Source organism: Phacochoerus africanus, chromosome 1, assembly GCF_016906955.1.
Source record: "Phacochoerus africanus isolate WHEZ1 chromosome 1, ROS_Pafr_v1, whole genome shotgun sequence".
NCBI classification, from domain to species: Eukaryota; Metazoa; Chordata; class Mammalia; order Artiodactyla; family Suidae; genus Phacochoerus; species Phacochoerus africanus.
The window spans coordinates 27,692,548-27,711,467 of NC_062544.1; the positions used below are offsets into that span (position 1 = coordinate 27,692,548).

An 18,920-nucleotide genomic window follows, 5' to 3' on the forward strand; every position below is an offset into this window, starting at 1 on the left:
ACAAGTTCGACCCCTGGCCTTACTCAGTAGGTAAAGGATCTGGCATTGCCACAAACTGTGGTGTAGGTGGCAGACGTGGTTTGGATCCTGCATTGCTGTGGCTGTGTTGTAGGTGGGAACTGTAGCTCCGACTGGACCCCTAGCCTATGAACTTCCATGTGCTGTGGGTGCAGCCCTAAAAGGAAAAAAAAAAAACACCATAGACTGGGGGACATATTGTTGTGCTTGGGTTGTGGGATGGAAATCCTGTGAAATTGGATTGTTATGATCATTATACAACTACAGATGTGATAAATTCATTTGAGTAATAATAAAAAAAATAAGCAAACAACAACAAAAAAATACATGTGGGGAAGAAAACAATAACATATTCAAAGGAGAAATGGATAAACCCAAATTCATATTTGGAGACTTCAACACTCCTCAGTTATGCACAGAACATGCAGACGGAAAAGAATAAAATATAGAGGACATGAATAACAAACATCAGTCAACTAAAGCTAACAGACAGTTATAGAATACTCTACCCAAGAAAGGAACACATTCTTTCCAAGTAGAAACAAACATTCACCAAGATAAATGCTATTCTGGGCCATAAAACACGGTTCAATAAATTTAAAAGGACTGAAATCATACAAAATATGTTTTGGAATGACAAAGAATTAATCTAAAAATGTTTGGAAATTAAACAATGCATCACTAAACAACACAGGGTTCAAAAAAAAATCACAAGGAAAATTAGAAAATATTGTGAATAAAATTAAAATGAAAATTAAATATATTAAATATTATGGGATATACCTAAAGCAGAAATTAGAGAGCATTAAATGCATGTATTAGAAAAGAAAATGGTCTTCAAAGCAATAATCTAAGCTTCCACCATTAAAAACTAGAAAATTAGCAAAATAAACCCAAAATAAGCAGCAGGAAGGAAATAATAAAGATGAGGTCCAAAATTAACACAACAGAAAACAAAACAAACATACAAAAAAATAATAAACCAAAAGTCATGTCTCAATCAATAAAACTGATAAACTTCTAGCCAGACTGATAAGGAAAAAATCATCTATGAAAAAAATTTCCTATCTCAAATAAAAAGTAGGAACATGAGTTCAGATCCTATAAGTATAAAGGAAAATAAAGGAATAGGAGAAATTTATACTAATACATTCCACAACTCATGAGAGGGACAAATTCCTTAAAAGATAACAAGAAGAAATGGATAACCTCAATAGCCCTACGTCTATTGAAGAAAGTAGCTTTAGTGTAAATTTTTTTTTTTATTTAAGGAAGAAACAAAAAGTATCAATTCTATACAAATTTTCCAAAAAGCAGATGAAAAAGGAACATCTCTAACTGTATTTTTTTTTTTTTGGTCTTTTTGCCATTTCTAGGGCTGCTCCTGTGGCATATGGAGGTTCCCAGGCTAGGGGTCAAATCGGAGCTGTAGCCGCTGGCCTACACCACAGCCACAGCAACGCTGGATCCGAGCTGCATTTACAACCTACACCACAGCTCACGGCAACGCGGGATCCTTAACCCACTGAGCAAGGCCAGGGATTGAACCCGCAACCTCATGGTTCCTAGTCGGATTCATTAACCACTGGGCCACAACGGGAACTCCTCTAACCGTATTTTGAACTCAGAAGTAACTTGGTAACAAAAACCTATCAAACACATCACAAGAAAAAGAAGACAAATATATGATTGTTGTGGATATTACACTACATCCATCTGTCAAAACTAAATGAACTACAGACTTAAAATTGGTGAATTTTATTATATATGAAATATATATCAAAAAAGTCAACTTCTTAAAAAATTTAAGTGCTACACAAAAACAAAAACTTTCCCACAAAGCAAACTCAAGGCCTAACTGGCTTCACTAATAAATACTATCAAACATTTAAGGAAGAAATAACAGCAAATTTTACCAAACTCTTTTTTGAAACAGAGGTGACTATTCATTTTATTAGGATAATCCTAATGCTAAAACCTAAAAAAGACATTATCAAGAAAGAATTGACCAATTACCTTCAGGTACAAAGAGAAAAGTATACTCAACAGAATATTAGCAAATCAAATACAAAATTATATAAAAAGGGTACTTCATCATGATCAGTTGGGGCTTTCTCAGAATTAAACATTGGCTGAACATTCCAAAAAAAAAAAAGAAAAAATTAGTGTTAACAGACCATATTAAAAGAAGAGAAGTTATATGATAATTTCGATAAATGCATTTAGGGCATAAAACAAAATTCAAAAACCACTCGATTAAAAACTCTTGGGTAACTTAATATGATAAAGACATGTATCTTTAAAATTTTATAGCTAATATCATATGGTAAAAGATGAAACACTTTCCACTGTACTCTAGAACAAAAGTAGAATAACCATTGTCACACTTCTAGTCAATAAAAATTTCACTAGTCACAGCCAGAGCAATAAGGCAAGAAAAAGAAATAAAAGGCATAAATATCAGAAAGGATCCATAAGACATGACTGTCTATAAAAAAACTCCATAGGAACATACAAAACAAGTAGACTAACATGTGACATCAGCAAAGTCACAGGATACAAAAAATAAAAAGAACAAATGAAGCTACCCGAAACTCAATGAAGAGGTTAAGAGTTCTTGAATAACCAGCACAATATTAAAAGAAGAAAGTCAAAGGACTGACACTTCCTAACTTTAAGAATTACTGTAAAGCAAGACTAATCATGACAGTGCATGGTTACTGCTGAAAGAAAAGACAAACAGATCAATGAAACAGAAGAGAGAGTCCAAAAAGAGACTCACATAAATACAGTCAGCCAATCTTTGACAGAGGAGCAAAGGCAACACAATGGAGCAAAGATAATTTCAACAAATGATATTGGAACACACAGAAGAACATTGAGATGACCTTGAGTATGATGAAGACTTTTTATTTATTTATTTATTTTTTGGGTCTTTTTGCTATTTCTTGGGCTGCTCCCGCGGCATATGGAGGTTCCCAGGCTAGGGGTCTAATCGGAGCTGTAGCCACCGGCCTACACCACAGCCACAGCAACGCAGGATCCGAGCCACGTCTGCAAACTACACCACAGCTCATGGCAACACCGGATCGTTAACCCACTGAGCAAGGCCAGGGATTGAACCCGTAACCTCATGGTTCCTAGTCAGATTCGTTAACCACTGCGCCACGACGGGAACTCCCTGATGAAGACTTTTTAGATACAAACACTGGAGGCACAATCCGTTAAAGAAATAACTGATAAGCCAGAATTCATTAAAATTAAAAACTTCCTGCTCTGTGAAAGACACTGTCAAGAGAGAATGAAAAGAGAAACCACATACTTAGAATAAATAATTGCAAAAGACAAATTTGATAAAGGACTGTTAGCCAAAATATAACCACCACCCCCAAAAAACCCTCTTAAAACTTAGTAAGAAAATGAACAAGTGGAATTCTTGTTGTGGCATAGCAGGTTAAGAATCCAACTGCAATGGCTTGGATCCTTAGGAGGCACAGGTTCGATCCCGGGCCTGGTGCAGCGGGTTAAAGGACCTGGCACTGCCAAAGCCGTAGCTGAGACAAAGGCTGTACTCAATCCCTGGCCAACGAACTTTCCTGTGCCGCAGGTGAGACCATTAAAAAAAAAAAAGAAGAAGACCATTTTAAAAGTAGGAAAAAGACATGAACAGACACCTCATCAAAGAAGATAAAAAAATGGCAGTAAGTATATGTCAATAGTTATGAAAAAAATAAATTATATACCATGTACATCTTAGTGTGTTCTGGCATACTGCTCTTATGGAATCTAATTGAAAAGAGTACTCCAAACTGAACTAAGTATGTTCAAACAAGTATTTGATGTTATTTTTTAAGTGCTTTGAATCAGAAATTCAAAACTCAAGAAAGGACATACACCAAAAGCAGAAAGAAATGAATAAGATTTAACTGAGAAAATAAAAATAAGATTATAATAGAAATGAAAGTAAATTACAATGCCCCCAAAATGATAAATTCAAACGAAAAATGAAAAAGAGGCATTGAAGAATAGCAGGGAAATAACCTAAGAGAATGAAAATGAGATAAAGACACAAAATGGGAAACAGAGAAGTGGTAGAAATGGAAGAAAACCAGAATACCTATGTATAATTGGAGTTTCTAAACACACCCACACACAAATAATGAAACAATTAACATTTAAAATTAGAATCCAAGGGGTTACCTAGAGCTAAGTGAGTGAGGAAAAATGGGGAATGATAGCTGAAAGGGTTTCATTCTGACATGATGAAAATGCTCTAAATTGATTTTCGTAATGGCTGCACAGCTGTGAATATGCTAAAAATCAGTGCACTGTACACTTCAAATGGGAAAACTGTATGATGTGTGAATTATAACTCAATAAAGCTGTCATTTTTTTTTTAAAGCTATTATAACTGAGTAGGACCCTATAGGGCCTTCCAGGGACAATCCCTCCCCCACATCCTTTGCTTTAGCTTCTCTCTAGCACCTAGATAACAGCATCTGGTGCATATTTCCTGAACTGTTTTATACATGCTAAAACTCCCACCAAACAGAAAATGTTAACTTTCTGATGACCATGAGCACAGAGCCCTCAGGCCTACTGAAGCCTAAGGACTGATAATGTTAACCCCTAGAACACCACCCTGTCACCTCACATCAACCAACCACAGAACTGTGCACAAGCTGATCACACACCCGGGACACCCCTCTATCACCTGGACTTTAAAAAGCCTTTCCAGAAACCCTTCAGAGAATCCAAGTATTTTGAGCACTAGCTGCCCTGGACTCCTAGCTTGGTGCCCTGCAATAAACACTGCACTTTTTTTCATCACAACCCACTGTCAGTGGATTGGCCTTACTGTGTTGTGTCCATGCAAACAGTTCCCAGTTTGGTTCGATAACACTATAATTCAAGAAAATTTTCCACAAATAAAAGGAAATCTGAACTGCCTGTTAAAAAGGTCTCCAGATACTAGGGAAAAATTGGCTCCCTCCTATTAAACTCCTAGAGATATCCTAGGAAAATTATCAGATGCTAAGATAAAAGAAGAGATTTCTCAGTCTCCAGTCAAAAAATTGTTTTAATTAAAAGAAAACTTGTAAGAGAAAAGAGCATGAATCAGATTAGCATCAAATATCTTAAAAGCAAAGTACCAAGCAAGGCATTAGTTGAACAGCACTTTCCAAAAACTGTATAAAAGAAAGTGTAAAGCAAAGATTTTATAACCAAAAACAACAAAAGTTTTAAATGAGTCAGGTATTCTGTATCCTTGAGCCCTTCCTAAGTAACCAAGAGATGACTCAGAAAACTTTAGCATAAAAATTAATGGTTAACATTTAAAAATAACTAATTATGGTACAGATATAAGAATAAAACAAAGATGAAGATGAGGGTTGAGGAATATGTCATACATTCAGAAAAGCAGGAGTAATACACCTTAAAAGTTGGAAGGAGGAGTTCCCGTCATGGCGCAGTGGTTAACGAATCCGACTAGGAACCATGAGGTTGCGGGTTCGATCCCTGCCCTTGCTCAGTGGGTTAACTATCCGGCGTTGCCCTGAGCTGTGGTGTAGGTTGCAGACGCGGCTCGGATCCTGCGTTGCTGTGGCTCTGGCGTAGGCCGGTGGCTACAGCTCCGATTAGACCCTAGCCTGGGAACCTCCATATGCCGCGGGAGCGGCCCAAGAAATAGCACCAACAGCAACAACAACAACAACAAAAAAAAGACAAAAGACAAAAAAAAAGTTGGAAGGAGAAGGGATCAGAAGCGGAAACGACTCCTGACTAGGCAATAGGAGGGAGTTAAAAAATACCATTAAAAACTGATAAACTTATTAATAAAATATTAAATAAAATTCCAAGAAATTTAAGCATTTTAAATATTATAAGTAAAGGGCAAACAACAGAACAAAAATATACATCTTCCGAAGTTTAACTAGAAAGGTCAAAAATAAGAGTGCAAAGAAAATAAACACATCATGAAAAGAAAGTAAAAGATATGCAGAAACAGGGATTAAAAATACACTAACACACACTATTCTCAATATAAAGTGGATCAAGAGGACCAAAAACGAAAGTTCAGAAGAATAAACATAATCAAGAAGGTATAACAGGTATTAGAAATATTAATCTTTACCTCCTATTAACAGAGATTGTCTGCTTTTCAAATTTATGAAAACTCATCATATATTTGATGAAGAAATAATTTCCATAGAAGAAAAAAAAATCAGATAATAATAGTCTCTGATCAAAAGATATAAAACTAGAAACAATTCCCCAAAAAAGAATTAAGAAGTCTTTTTTCAAAATCAATGCTATGAAACAATTTATGAAGCTTCTGGCTTACATGCGCTTTTGAAGATGTGGTAGAATTCCCCAGTGAAATTATGTTGGTTTAATGTGTTTTGTGGATTAGTTCTTTGATAAATTTGAATCAAAGAATTTTGAATTTGATAAATTTCTCTATTCTTTTCTTCATAACTAATTCTTCATAACTCGACATTATAAAGATAACAGTTCACCCTAATTTACAATTTTAAAATACCCCAATATCACATAAAAAGCTTCTATGGAGCCAGACAAGTTGGTACTCAAATTCATGTGGAAAAACTTATAAGAATATTCAGAAAAAACATGGGAAAAAAAAAAGTTAAAAGAGAGGAGTAGCCCCACTAGACATTTAAGCATACTAGAAGTCTCTCCGATTAAAAAACAAGGTACTTTTTAGCATATGAATATATAATTACTCTGATGTAGGGGTCAGCAAGCTTCTGGAAAGGGTGAGAGGGTAAATATTTCAAGCTTTTGCAAGCAAGCCTCCCAGTTTCGGTCACAACCACTCAACTCTTCTTTTGTAACACAAAGGCAGCCAAACACTAAGTAAATAAATGAGTGTGGCTGTGATCCAACACAACGGTATTTATAAAAACAGGGTTACGTTTGGCCAGAAGGCCATAGTTTGCCTCCACATCCTGGCCTAATGCCCAAGAATAGACCCAGGTACATACAGAAATTTAGTACACGATAAAAAGTGGCATCTCAGATCACTGGGGAACTTTTTAATAAGTGCTGGGACAACTGGTTAGCCATCTGGAAAAAAGATAAAATTAGATCCATACTTAACAGAACACACATGAGTAGACTCCAAATAGATCAGAAGTTTAAACTTAAAAGAGTAAAATCTTAAGTATTGGAAGAAGACATGCGTGAATTTCTTTAAAACCTTGGTGTTAGGAAAGATTAACTGTGAGTCAAAATCCAGATGCAATAAAAAGACAGGAAAATACAGCTAGATAAAAAAATTTTTAAACTTCTGCATAGCATTATTTTTAAAAACACCATAAACAAAGTCAAAAGGAAAATGAAACACTGGAAAAAATATTTACAACGTATGTCACTAGTAGAAAGCACTTTTTATACATAAAATTTTCTTTTAAATTGAGGGGGATAAAAATTACCAAAATCCCAATAGGAAACTGAGGAAAAGATACGAAGACTTTTAAAAAGATATAAAAGTGACCCTTAAATAAGAAAAAACGTTCAGACTTACTCATTATTAAAGAGTTGTAAGCTAAAGCAATACGTTTCTTACCTAACACTGGCAAATATCCACAAGTATGACAACACATAACTGTTAGTAAAAGACTGAGGAAACAGGTACTCTCATAGATTTATGATAGGAAGGCAAATAACCCTCCCTATCAGAGAATTTGGTAATACCTAATCAAACTTAACCTAAGTAGCTTTTCATTTTGATCCAGCATTACCTTTGATCTAGCATTAATCTTTTTGATCCAACAACTTTATTTCTAGGAATGTTCCCTGAAGATACATTATAATTAAATAATATGAAAATATTTATGCACAAGGTGAACATATGCATTGGAATACTATTTGCAGTTTCGAAAAAAGGAAACAATCTACAAGCTCATACACAAAATTCTTGCCTAATACACTATGGGGTATCAACACAATTGATGCAGCCTTAAGCAAGATTAAGAAAGGCCTCTACCAGCTTATATAATTTTCAAGGCACATTTTTAGGTGGAAAAAAAAAAACAAAGTACAAAATAGTATCTACCTATCTACAACCCTTTGTGTAAGAAATAAGCAGAAGTAGGAGGGGGAGGGAGTGGGATGGACTGGGAGTTTGGGGTTAGTAGATGCAAACTTACATTTGGAGTGGATAAGCAATGAGATCCTGCTGTAAAGCATAGGGAATTATACCTAGTCACTAGTGATGGAACATGACGGAGGATAATGTGAGAAAAAGAATGTGTGTGTGTGTGACTGGGTCACTTTGCTGGACAGCAGAAATGGACAGAATGTTGTAAATCAACTCTAATTAAACACTTTAAAAAAAGAAATAAGCATAAATAAGAAAATATACATATGTATACCTGTTCCTTAGTGCATAAAGAAACAGAGGAAAGATAAACCAGAAAGTAATGAAATTAATTGGTTACCCAGTGGAAAGAAAGAAAGAAAGAATCGAAGAATGGAAGTATGGAAACAGAACAGAAAGGACGACTGCCTACCTTCTTCTGTTGTTTTGTCTCTTAGAACTGCATTACGTGCTTTATATACTCCAAAAACAAAATCAACAAGGATTGGGAGAGAAAGATGGAAAAGCAACAGAAAGAAGTGAATCTAAATACATTCCCAATGAATACATAATCGCCCTTAATGTTGAGGAGAAAAGTAACCCAACTGACTCTGGAACTCAGCAGTTAGACTACATAGCCAAAACCAAAAGTTAATTATAAAGAAATATTCACTACGGTTAGTACATTTATCTTTCAGTGGCATAGGTAAGCAATCCTAAAACTACTTGCCTATGCATTCTAGAACTGAGCAAGTGAGTAAATACACTGTGGAAAACAGGAACCAGTGTTCTCGCTGTTAGAGAAGGGAGTTACAAATATGAAAAGGACTACCTGAGAAAACTAGAATGAAAGCTTTAAGACTGTTAAGACTAGACTAGAACTGAAGCTATCACTGTGAACTCCTGGTTTGTTTGGGGGGTTTTCGGCTGCACCTGCAGCATCCCAGGCCAGGGATCAAACTTGCACCACAGCAGGGACCCAGGCTACTGCAGTGACAACACCCAAATCTTTAACCCACTGTGCCAAAAGAGAACTCTCTTTTTTCTTTAAAAGTATATTGTGGATTCTAATCCTGCATCACTCCTTTCATGTGTAGCAGAATTCTTTTCCTAGTTTGTAGCTTATCTTTCTGCTTTTATTACGGTGTGTTTGCATGTGCATTTTCCGTGAAAAATGCCTATTATGGAGAATTTGGGACATATGAAAAAGTAGACTAATATAGCCCAGTGTACCCATAATCCAGGCTTACAAACTTCAACCCCATGTCAGATGCTGCCTCTTTCCTTCTTAACTCACTGTGCCACATGGTTTTTTAATACATAGAAAAGAAGGGATATTTTCTCTTAGAGACAAAATTATGCATTCATTACCTAACACGGTTGGGCTGATAAAGCCTAGAAGCAATGGCATCCCAATAGAGGCAAGAATTCTTACCCAGATCTAACTACCATTCTTCACCAAAAGAAACTAAGGTTCCTTAGAGAATCAACTGATTTCAGGGCTGAGTACAGGAAAATGCAAAATGAGCCTGGAAAATTTGGGTTGCAGGACGAAGAAAGGAAGAGAACTTAGCGCTTAGAGAACTATGAGGACAGATAAAAAGAATATAGGACCCAGCTTGAAAGGGCCCGCAACAGCCAAACTTTGAACAATCTGACCATCAAAATAAATCATTTTAATAACAGACTATAAAACGCTGAGTAAAACAGGAAACCGAAAGTCTGTACCAACAAGAGAATACATTGAAATTCTAATGAAAATAAGATATTTAGACAAAGTACTTCTCCACAAAATACTTAATTACAAAGAGCAAAAGGATAACTTTATAATGAAGACAGCTCCTGCACACCACCTTACTCAAGTCATCAGGATGACCACCATTAGCAATGAGACAAATCAAAATCATGCACTTGCTAATAGGATGCAATAAGAACACAGCATCACTTCTCTGACGTTCCTTTCAAAGATGTATAAACGAAAGCTAATCATAAGGAAACAGATGAGTCCAAATTAACAGACACACTATAAAATAACTGATTTGTAATCTTCCAAAGTGCCAACATCACAAAAGTCCAGGAAAGACTCAGAAACTTACCCGACTGAAAGAAACTAAAGAAGTATGACAACTAAAGGCAGCTCGTCATTCTGAACGGAATAGCCTTGCTGTAAGGGACATTACTGAACCTTTGAGGAAACTTAGACTGAGGACTGGATGGCAGTAATTTATCAAATGATTTGATTCTCATATTATGTACAACATCCTCCTTTGTAAGAAATATATATTAAAACACTAGAACATGATAAAGCATTCAGTCAGCTTTACTTTCACATGGTTTGAGAAACAAAAAGCTCTCAGTGTTCTACTTACAACTAAGCTAGAGATGGGCTCAAAAATCAATAAAACAAAAAATCTTACAATGGCAGGTTTGCAATAATCAATACTCAACGCTTCACACTGTGGGGCCATATCCTCAGGGGGGTAAAGTATTGAAATATTTTGTGCCCCTTTTCACCACTGTCAGAGGATCTTAGCAAATATCTCAAATTAGTACTGAGGACACTACAGGTTCAGCATCTTCCCCAAGCCATTCACTAGGAGTTCACAATTATGGGTTCACTCAACCTTCTCTTTCCTATAACTCTAGCAGATCCCCCGGGCAATGTGTCTTTTGGTAAAGTTTTTTTGTTGTTGTTTTTGTTTTTTATTATGTAAACCAGCCCCCCCCCCATCCAAGCAAGGCCCTAGGGGATCAAACCTACTTCCTCCTGGATGCTAGTCAGACTCGTTAACTGCTGAGCCACGACGACGGGAACTCCTCCATGTAATTATTTTTAATGTCCAGAGTTTATAACTCTAGGGCCAGAGCTTTCTCCCAGACACAAGTTTATAAACTCTCAATTGGCCCGTGAGGCCAGTAGGGATACTTCTTTTTATCTAATTTGGTTTCTGGGAGGACTTGATTCAAGTCCTCAATGGTCATCTGATCAAATGGAATTATGTTCTTCATCTTCTCCGGCTTTTTCTCAGATTCCTCAGTCCTGGTCTTTGGAGAGGCAAAAACTAAGCACAACTTTTCACACCTTTTTCTTGAGCATCCACATGGGCAGTACAGTTATCCTCCAGCACAGGGAACTTCAGGGAATTAAACTTTCTCTCAAAGCCATCTACCAAGCCAGCTTTGCCAGCATTGGCCTTGTAGTATGCCCAGTCCATAGCACGTGCAGGTGGCTTCTCAGGTATGGCAGCCAACCTGGAGGCAAGGGTCTCATTCCAGGATTTTACAGAGTTAGCAATGGCCTTCTGGTTTGGGGTATGATCTCCCCAAATGCTACCCAGTCAGTGGCTTTTAGAGAAGTTTCTGCCCAGCCATTTTGAGATCCTTCACTGACCCCAGAGGCCCACATCCAAGGCAGCAAGGAATGGAAGTCTTTTGGTAAAGTTTTTTACTTTGAAATTAATTAAGGGATGGCTTCTTCTGGCTACCGTGACTCTAATCCTTAATTTTTCATTTCCTGTTGAATTGATGAAAAATTTAACATTTGCCTTTTACTCCAAATTAAATAAGAAGGAAGCATCCCATAATATAAGAGATTTTACAAGGACTTCAGTAAATGACTCCTGGTTTTCTAAACAAAGGAGGGGATAGAAAGACCCTTCCTTACATCAGGGTAAAGAGTTTTCATATGCCATCTATCAATAAAGACTGGCAGCTGGTTCTTTGTACTACCGGGTTACTGCATAGTACACGGCACAGAGTAGACAGTAAAAATGTATAAGACGTATGGGTGAGTCTTTGCTTTGCTAAGTTACTTTCTGAATAGCCTCATCCAGACTGAATGAACTCAATTCTAAATTCTAGTCAGAGCTCCCAAGCAATTCAATAAGAAGGCATAGGCTGGCCCAGTTGTTACGTGTTTGAAAATGTCTCTTGGGTCCTTTTTCTTGGCCAAGCATATCCAGTATTATTAGATCTTTTAGTAGGCCATCCCCTAGCTGACTCAACATATACTCAAATTGCTCAGAGAGGAGATTGGCCATGTGTGAAGAGGGCTGTGAATTGAGAGTATATTCTACGGGATCACACAGATCAGGCACATCAAATTTTTTCAAAATAATAATGTTCGATCCAAGAGAAGGTGCAATGAGATGCAAACCCTCAGGAAAACAATTTAACAAGATACATACAGTGTATCTCAGAGGACTATATCCTAAGTAACTGAAAACAAAGACAAAGATTTATGCAAAAAGATGGGGATTCGTTTTTAAAAATTAAAATGAAGTCTAAGCACCTAAAAAGGACCAACTATGGAGTGCTCATGAAATACAGTAATTTCAAATTGTCATGAAAAATTTTTAATAATGGGAAAACATTAACACGATTAACCTGAATAAGTGTACAAAGCAATAAAGTAAAACAACATACAAAATTATATCAATAATATTCTCAGCTATGTAAGATATACGCAAACATTAAAAACTCAAAGAAAACATGCCAAAATATTAAGAATGGAACTTCCTAAATTGAGGACTATTTCTCATTTTCTTTCCACTTTTATCCCAACATTTTACAATATGCATGTATTACTCTTACAGTCAGAAAAGATTTTTGGGAAAAACAAAAATGTAACAAGCTCGTCTTCAAAGCAAAACCAATTTTTACATAAGGTATTCCAACTCACTTGAACGCTTGGATTCAAAGAACTCAGAGAACTAAGTCCAAAGGAGTTCTGGCTATGACAGCAAATACCACTGCACCACATAATCCTAACAGAGCTTAGAGACAGCAATTCCTCCACACTCCAGTTTACTCTGCCTGTTCAGGAACAGGTGAATTTATCACACAGTCAACAGGAAGACATTACCCTTTTCAAGTGGAACTTGGGATTCTGATGGGAGAGGACAGGAGGGAAAAAAACAAACATGGAACAAAATTTCAGGCAGCGCCAAAGTGTTATGAAGAAAAAAATGAAGCAGGGTCAAGGAACGGCGCGAAAGCAGGAAGCTATTTTAGATTGGGTGGCCAGAGAAGGCCTCTAAAGAAGAGATATTTGATCACATAAGCTACTGGTTTAACAACATAAATAGCATTCCTATTGCGTAACTGTCCTAGAAAACTCAATTTACAACTTAAAATACAGATAATCATCTCTATGAAAATAGTTTCTACTTTAAGAGGCAGTAAGGTACACTGGAACCAGAGAGACTAGGTTTAAATCCTGGCTTTGCCACTTGGTAGGTGTGTGCCCTTCAAAAGTCACAAACTTTTTGAATCTCAGTTTCCTCATGTATAAAACAGATATAACAGCACCTAGATCATAAAGTTCTTCAGAGGATCAGGAAAGATAATGTATGGGGAAGGTCTTAGTAATACGCCTGGCCTAAGTGTTAACTGTGAGGTCCCTGCAGACATAAGAGTTCTTCCACAAAATGAGTGCTGGGTACTGAATGACTCTTCCTGAAGAATCATTCCTGCAAGCATTTCATTACTGCCAGTAGACACATATCACATTTTTATCTTCCCATACCGGCGACTCTAAAGTCCAAATTACCTCTGACTAAATGGTTGTTAGATATTAGAGATATAAATAATAGTGGCTCGGTAAGATCAACGTAATTTTTACTGATATCACACTCATCTTTTTTTTTCCCCTGTTTGGTCATAGACTGCCTTTGTTTCCATTTGTACCCCTAACTCCAACATTTGGCTCTCCTCAGTCACAGATGTAATGGTTAATGTTATGAGTCAACCCGACCAGCTATTTGGTGAAACACTAGTCTGCATGTTGCTGTGAGGGTATTTTGTCGATGTGATTAACATTTCCAACCTGTAGACTCTGAGTAAAGCGTATTACCCTCTAGGCAGGTGGGCCTCCACTAATAAGTTGAAGGCCTTAAGAGCAAAGATTCTGCCTCAAGACTGTAACAGGGCAATCGTGCCAGCTTCTCTGCCTCACAAATTTCAACTTTGTCAGTCCCCACAATCATGTGAGCCAATTCTCTAAAATATCTGTCTATCCACCTATCTACTACTGGTTCTGCTTCTCTGGAGAACACTGACTGATACACTGCTTTTTAACCTTAGCGTTGGTCTCCTTGCTTTCTCTTCACTCTGTTATCTATAGAGTAGCCAGAGATTCTATTAACATGTTAGATAAATGACTCCTCTGGTCCAAATGCTCATCTTGACTTCCCATCTCATGCAGAATAAAAGCTCCAAACCTCAGAGTGCCCTATCCCCTGCTTTCTCCATAGCACTTAGCACTACTTATTACTACCTAACATACCATGTGTTTTACTCATTTTCTTTCTTTCCCCACTAAAATTTAGGTTCCAAGACAGAGAGGCTTTCTGTCTGATTTGTACAATCCTGTGTTCCCAGCCCCTACATAATCCCTGGTATATAGAAGGAGCATTACAAATATTTGTTGCTTGAAGAATAAACAGAATAAACAAATGAGTAAACAGAGTGTGATTTGTAATGCATTCTTTAGGCCATCCTATGGTCTCCAGTTTTCTATACTGGGCATTGATTTCTGCTATCACATACTGCCGAGAATAACCTTTTTGGTGGGGTACTGGTCATTGTTTAAAAGCCTTAAGAAAGTTGATATCCTTTGAGTCAGAATTTTTCCAATGAATGATATAAGAAATTAACTATAAGTATAGATTAAATTTAATAACCTTAATGTCCATCAGTAGGAGACTGATTTAATTACTGTACATCCAGGTAATTAAACTCTCCCTAGTCATTAAAAAAGTAGACCTAAGTTTACAAATGTAAACCGTATTAAAGAATGGACACTTAAGGGAAGTGAGATTACGGCTAAGTGATTTCTTTATACTTGTCTACTGTCCAAATTTTGTGCAATGAAGAAGCATTACTTTAATAAAAAGAATAAATATAAAAACAGAAATACACACAACCAGAATTTTTACAAACAACATAATAAATGTCTGTAGTATGAGGAGTATTGTGTTATTTTTGTTGAAAAAGTAAAAGGGCATTGTCTGATCTGGCCTAAATTCTGTTTACCCACCTCCCTATCCTCAAATTATGTATGCTGTTAAAGCTTATTCATCACACACACTACCCTATCCATAATGTACACTGTTTTGAAAACCATAAATTAAAACTGTTGGTAAAACCAGGTGTAGTTTTCATTTTCCTATAGCAGAGGCTCTCTTCCATGCAAAATGTATGTGATTTTTTTTTTTGAGTGCTTAAAAATACGTACATGATCAATGAAGTTGATAAAGTGCTACTTCTTGAGTGTTAGTACTATATGCTAAGAATTGTGCTATCATTAGAACTTTCTCCAAAAGATGAATTTACCTGTTCTTCTAATGCTTCAAATTCTGAGATCACCAAGTCACCCTAACTGGTTTCAGAAAATATGACATGGAAATGATTTTTTTTTAAATCCCCAAATTTCAATTGTTAGTAAAAACCATGGAAAAAATCATTTCCTTTGAAAAATGTTAAAATGGATTTTTCTGTTTGGCACTCTGAATTTCTGAACTTTCAAAGCTTATCATCATTAACAAAACACTTTGAAACCAGCATTATATGTATAAAAGACAGCGTGGTATATATAGCACAGACCACGAGTCTACAAAGGTTAAGAACTTTTGATGATACTGGGGAAGCAAAGAAGAGCAGAAGCTTGAAAGAGCTTTCTGTGAATGGACACCATCAGATACAAGGAATTAAAACATGAGCACATTATTTCAAATCAATGGGGAAAACCTAGATCAGTAAATAGTATGCAGAAAACAGAGTGGCCATTTGAAAGAATGTGGATCCCTGATTCATAGCATATACCAAAATAAATTACAGAGAAACCGAAAGATTTAAACATAAAACATAAATCCATAAACCACTAGAAGAATGTAAGGGAAAGGAATACGTATGACTATATAAAAAGTAAAAATTTCTTTTAAGACTTTCTTCAAGGCACAAAGCATTATAAACAATACTGAATGGCAAATGTCAAACTGGGGAAAACATGCACAGTAAATGAAAGTTCCTGCAGTTCCTCTGTGGCTCATCTGGGTTAAGGATGCACTGCAGCATCTCGAGGCACTGCTATGGCACGGGTTTGATCCCTGGCCCAGGAACACGCCATGGGCACAGCCAAAAAAATAAATAAATAAATAAATAAATAAATAAAAATAAAAACAAAACTATTTTTTAAAAAAAGAAAGTTTCTGTATTTAATATATAAATACCAAATCAGATTTTTTTAAAAGTTAAAAAGTCATTTAGAAAAAGGGACAAAATGTATGAAGAGACAATCCATAAAACAAGAAACAACCCATAAAACAAGAAACAGAAATGGCCAATAAATAAATACATATTTTAGCACTTTCATCAATCAGAATGGCAAAGAAATACAAATTTAAATGATCCAATGTCAGTTAAACCATACAAAAAGGGAATCTCTCATCTACTGGTTTCAGGAATAGAATCTGACCCAGCCTACCAATAGTACAATTCAGCAACTAAAAGTGTTTTAGGGAGTTCCCATCGTGGCGCAGTGGTTAACGAATCCGACTAGGAACCGTGAGGTTGAGGGTTCGATCCCTGGCCTTGCTCAGTGGGTTAAGGATCCAGCGTTGCCATGAGCTGTGATGTAGGTCACAGACGTGGCTTGGATCCCAAGTTGCTGTGGCTGTGGCGCAGGCCGGTGGCTGCAGCTCCGATTCAACCCCTAGCCTGGGAGCCTCCATATGCCAAGGGGGCGGCCCTAGAAAAGGCAAAAAAAAAAAGTGTTTTAATGTACACTCTTTCACCTAAAGAAATAATCACAGAAGTATTCAAAGACTTAGCTATAATGATATTCCATTCAACTTGGCTTAAAATGTCTCAAAAATTAGAAACAGTCTTGGTACAGAAGGGAAGGTTCTTAAAATCAGTTACACACCTATTAAATGGAATATCATGCAGTGATTTAAAATGTTGGTAGAAAGTTTTAATTCAGGAGTTCCTGTTGTGGCTCAGTAGCCAAGAACCCAACTAGTATCCATGAAGACCCAGGTTCAATCTCTGGCCTCACTTGGTGGGTTAAGGATCTGGAGTTGCTGCAGTGTAGGTCGCAGAGTGGCTCAGCTCCCGCATTGCTGTGGTGTAGGTGGATAGCTACAGCTCTGATTCAACCCCTAGCCTGGGAACTTCCATATGCCATGGGTGCGGCACCCCCCCCAAAAAAAGTTTTAATTCATTATGTTACTATAGGTCACTTTATTATTGGTTTAAGTTTGAACAAGTGTAGGTTATTTTTAATAATATTTTAAAAGTAAACCTTAAACATTTAAAAATGATATCCAGAGCTTATTAACAACATCTGGATTGTAAACTAGTCATCCTTCCATGAAAACGATTTAGCCACATCTATCAAAATAAATCTCATGCTGTGAAAAATCCCTGACCTACACATTTAAGATTTCTGGACTTTCCATACCTATGTCGTAATTGAAAAAAGAAAAAGAAAACTCCTTTCCCTCACTGCCATCAAATCTAATCTGGGGACCTGTCTGTGATATGATATTAAGTAGATAAAGGAAGTAAAGGAGGCTGTAGTGTGGTCTGTTTTTAGAGTGAGCCCATTTTCCCTTTTATTTATTTATTTATTTATTTGTCTTTTTCTAGGGCCGAACCCGTGGCATAAGGAGGCTATAGGGGTCAAATCGGAGCTGTAGCTACCAGCCTACGCCACAGCCACACCAATGCTGAGCCGCATCTGCGACCTACCCCACAGCTCACAGCCACGTCAGATCCTTAACCCACTGAGCGAGGCCAGGGATCGAACCTGCAACCTCATGGTTCCTAGCTGGATTCGTTAACCATTGAGCCACAACAGGAACTCCCCATTTTCCCTTTTAAAAAATTTAAGGGAAATCCCTATAATTATAGGATTACATATCCCCCTATGAACAACAACAAAAACGCAAATACACAATGTAAACATTAACTGTTAACATTTGGTTGGGGAGTGGGTAGAGAGGAGAGATTATTTTCTGTATACAGATAATTTAACAATACCTAGCAAATGTACTCCTAGGAATTTATTCTACAGACATAATCATGTAAGCCTACAGAAGTATGCTCATCAAAATTAGCAAAGTGCCATGACAGAAAAAAAATGAAGCCTAACGTTCCTTCACTATATAGGAACTGGATATATTTTTTAAAATAATAAAGCCAATATGATAAAAACATTATTGCATCTATAAAAAAAGAGCAGGGTTTATATGGTTTTATATGCCAATATGGCAAGATGGTCAATGACGTATCTACTATTAATCAAAAAAGTTTTTAATTAAAAAATAATACAAACGATACAGTTCTATTCGTATTTTTAAAAGCTTCTGTCTAAAAGATAGTTGGAAACTCAGAGTTCCCACTGTGGCATAGCAGATTAGGAATCTGCAGCGGTCCGTGTGGCTGCGGAAGCACAGGTTAGATCCCCAGCCGGGACAGTGGGTTAAAGGATCCAGTGTTGCTGCAGCTGCAGCACAGGTCGCAGCTGTGGCTCAAATTCAGTCCCTGGCCTGGGAACTTCCATATGCTGTGGGTACAGCCACTTAAAAAATAATAGTAATAATGGGAAAACTCATAAGTGATACTTTGGGAAGTGAGACCTGGGGTCAAATGAAACTTTACATGTCTTTAAAAACCTTCAGTACCAATTGTACTATTTTTAATTCTTTGAACCTTGTTTATGATTTTTTGGGTTTTGTTGACATAAAACATTTATTTGCCAAACTTTTTTTAAAACCATCTTAGTTTTAAAATG

General features: G+C 36.7%; 1 protein-coding gene and 1 pseudogene across 6 annotated transcripts in view; both read right to left on the reverse strand.

The window, feature by feature from the left end:
• The window catches only part of FBXW11 (F-box and WD repeat domain containing 11), a 124,394-nt gene that overhangs the window by 61,223 nt on the left and 44,251 nt on the right, over positions 1 to 18,920 (reverse strand). The gene's annotated exons all lie outside the window — the stretch shown is intronic.
• On the reverse strand, positions 8,361 to 14,795 carry LOC125131502 (ATP synthase subunit d, mitochondrial-like; annotated as a pseudogene).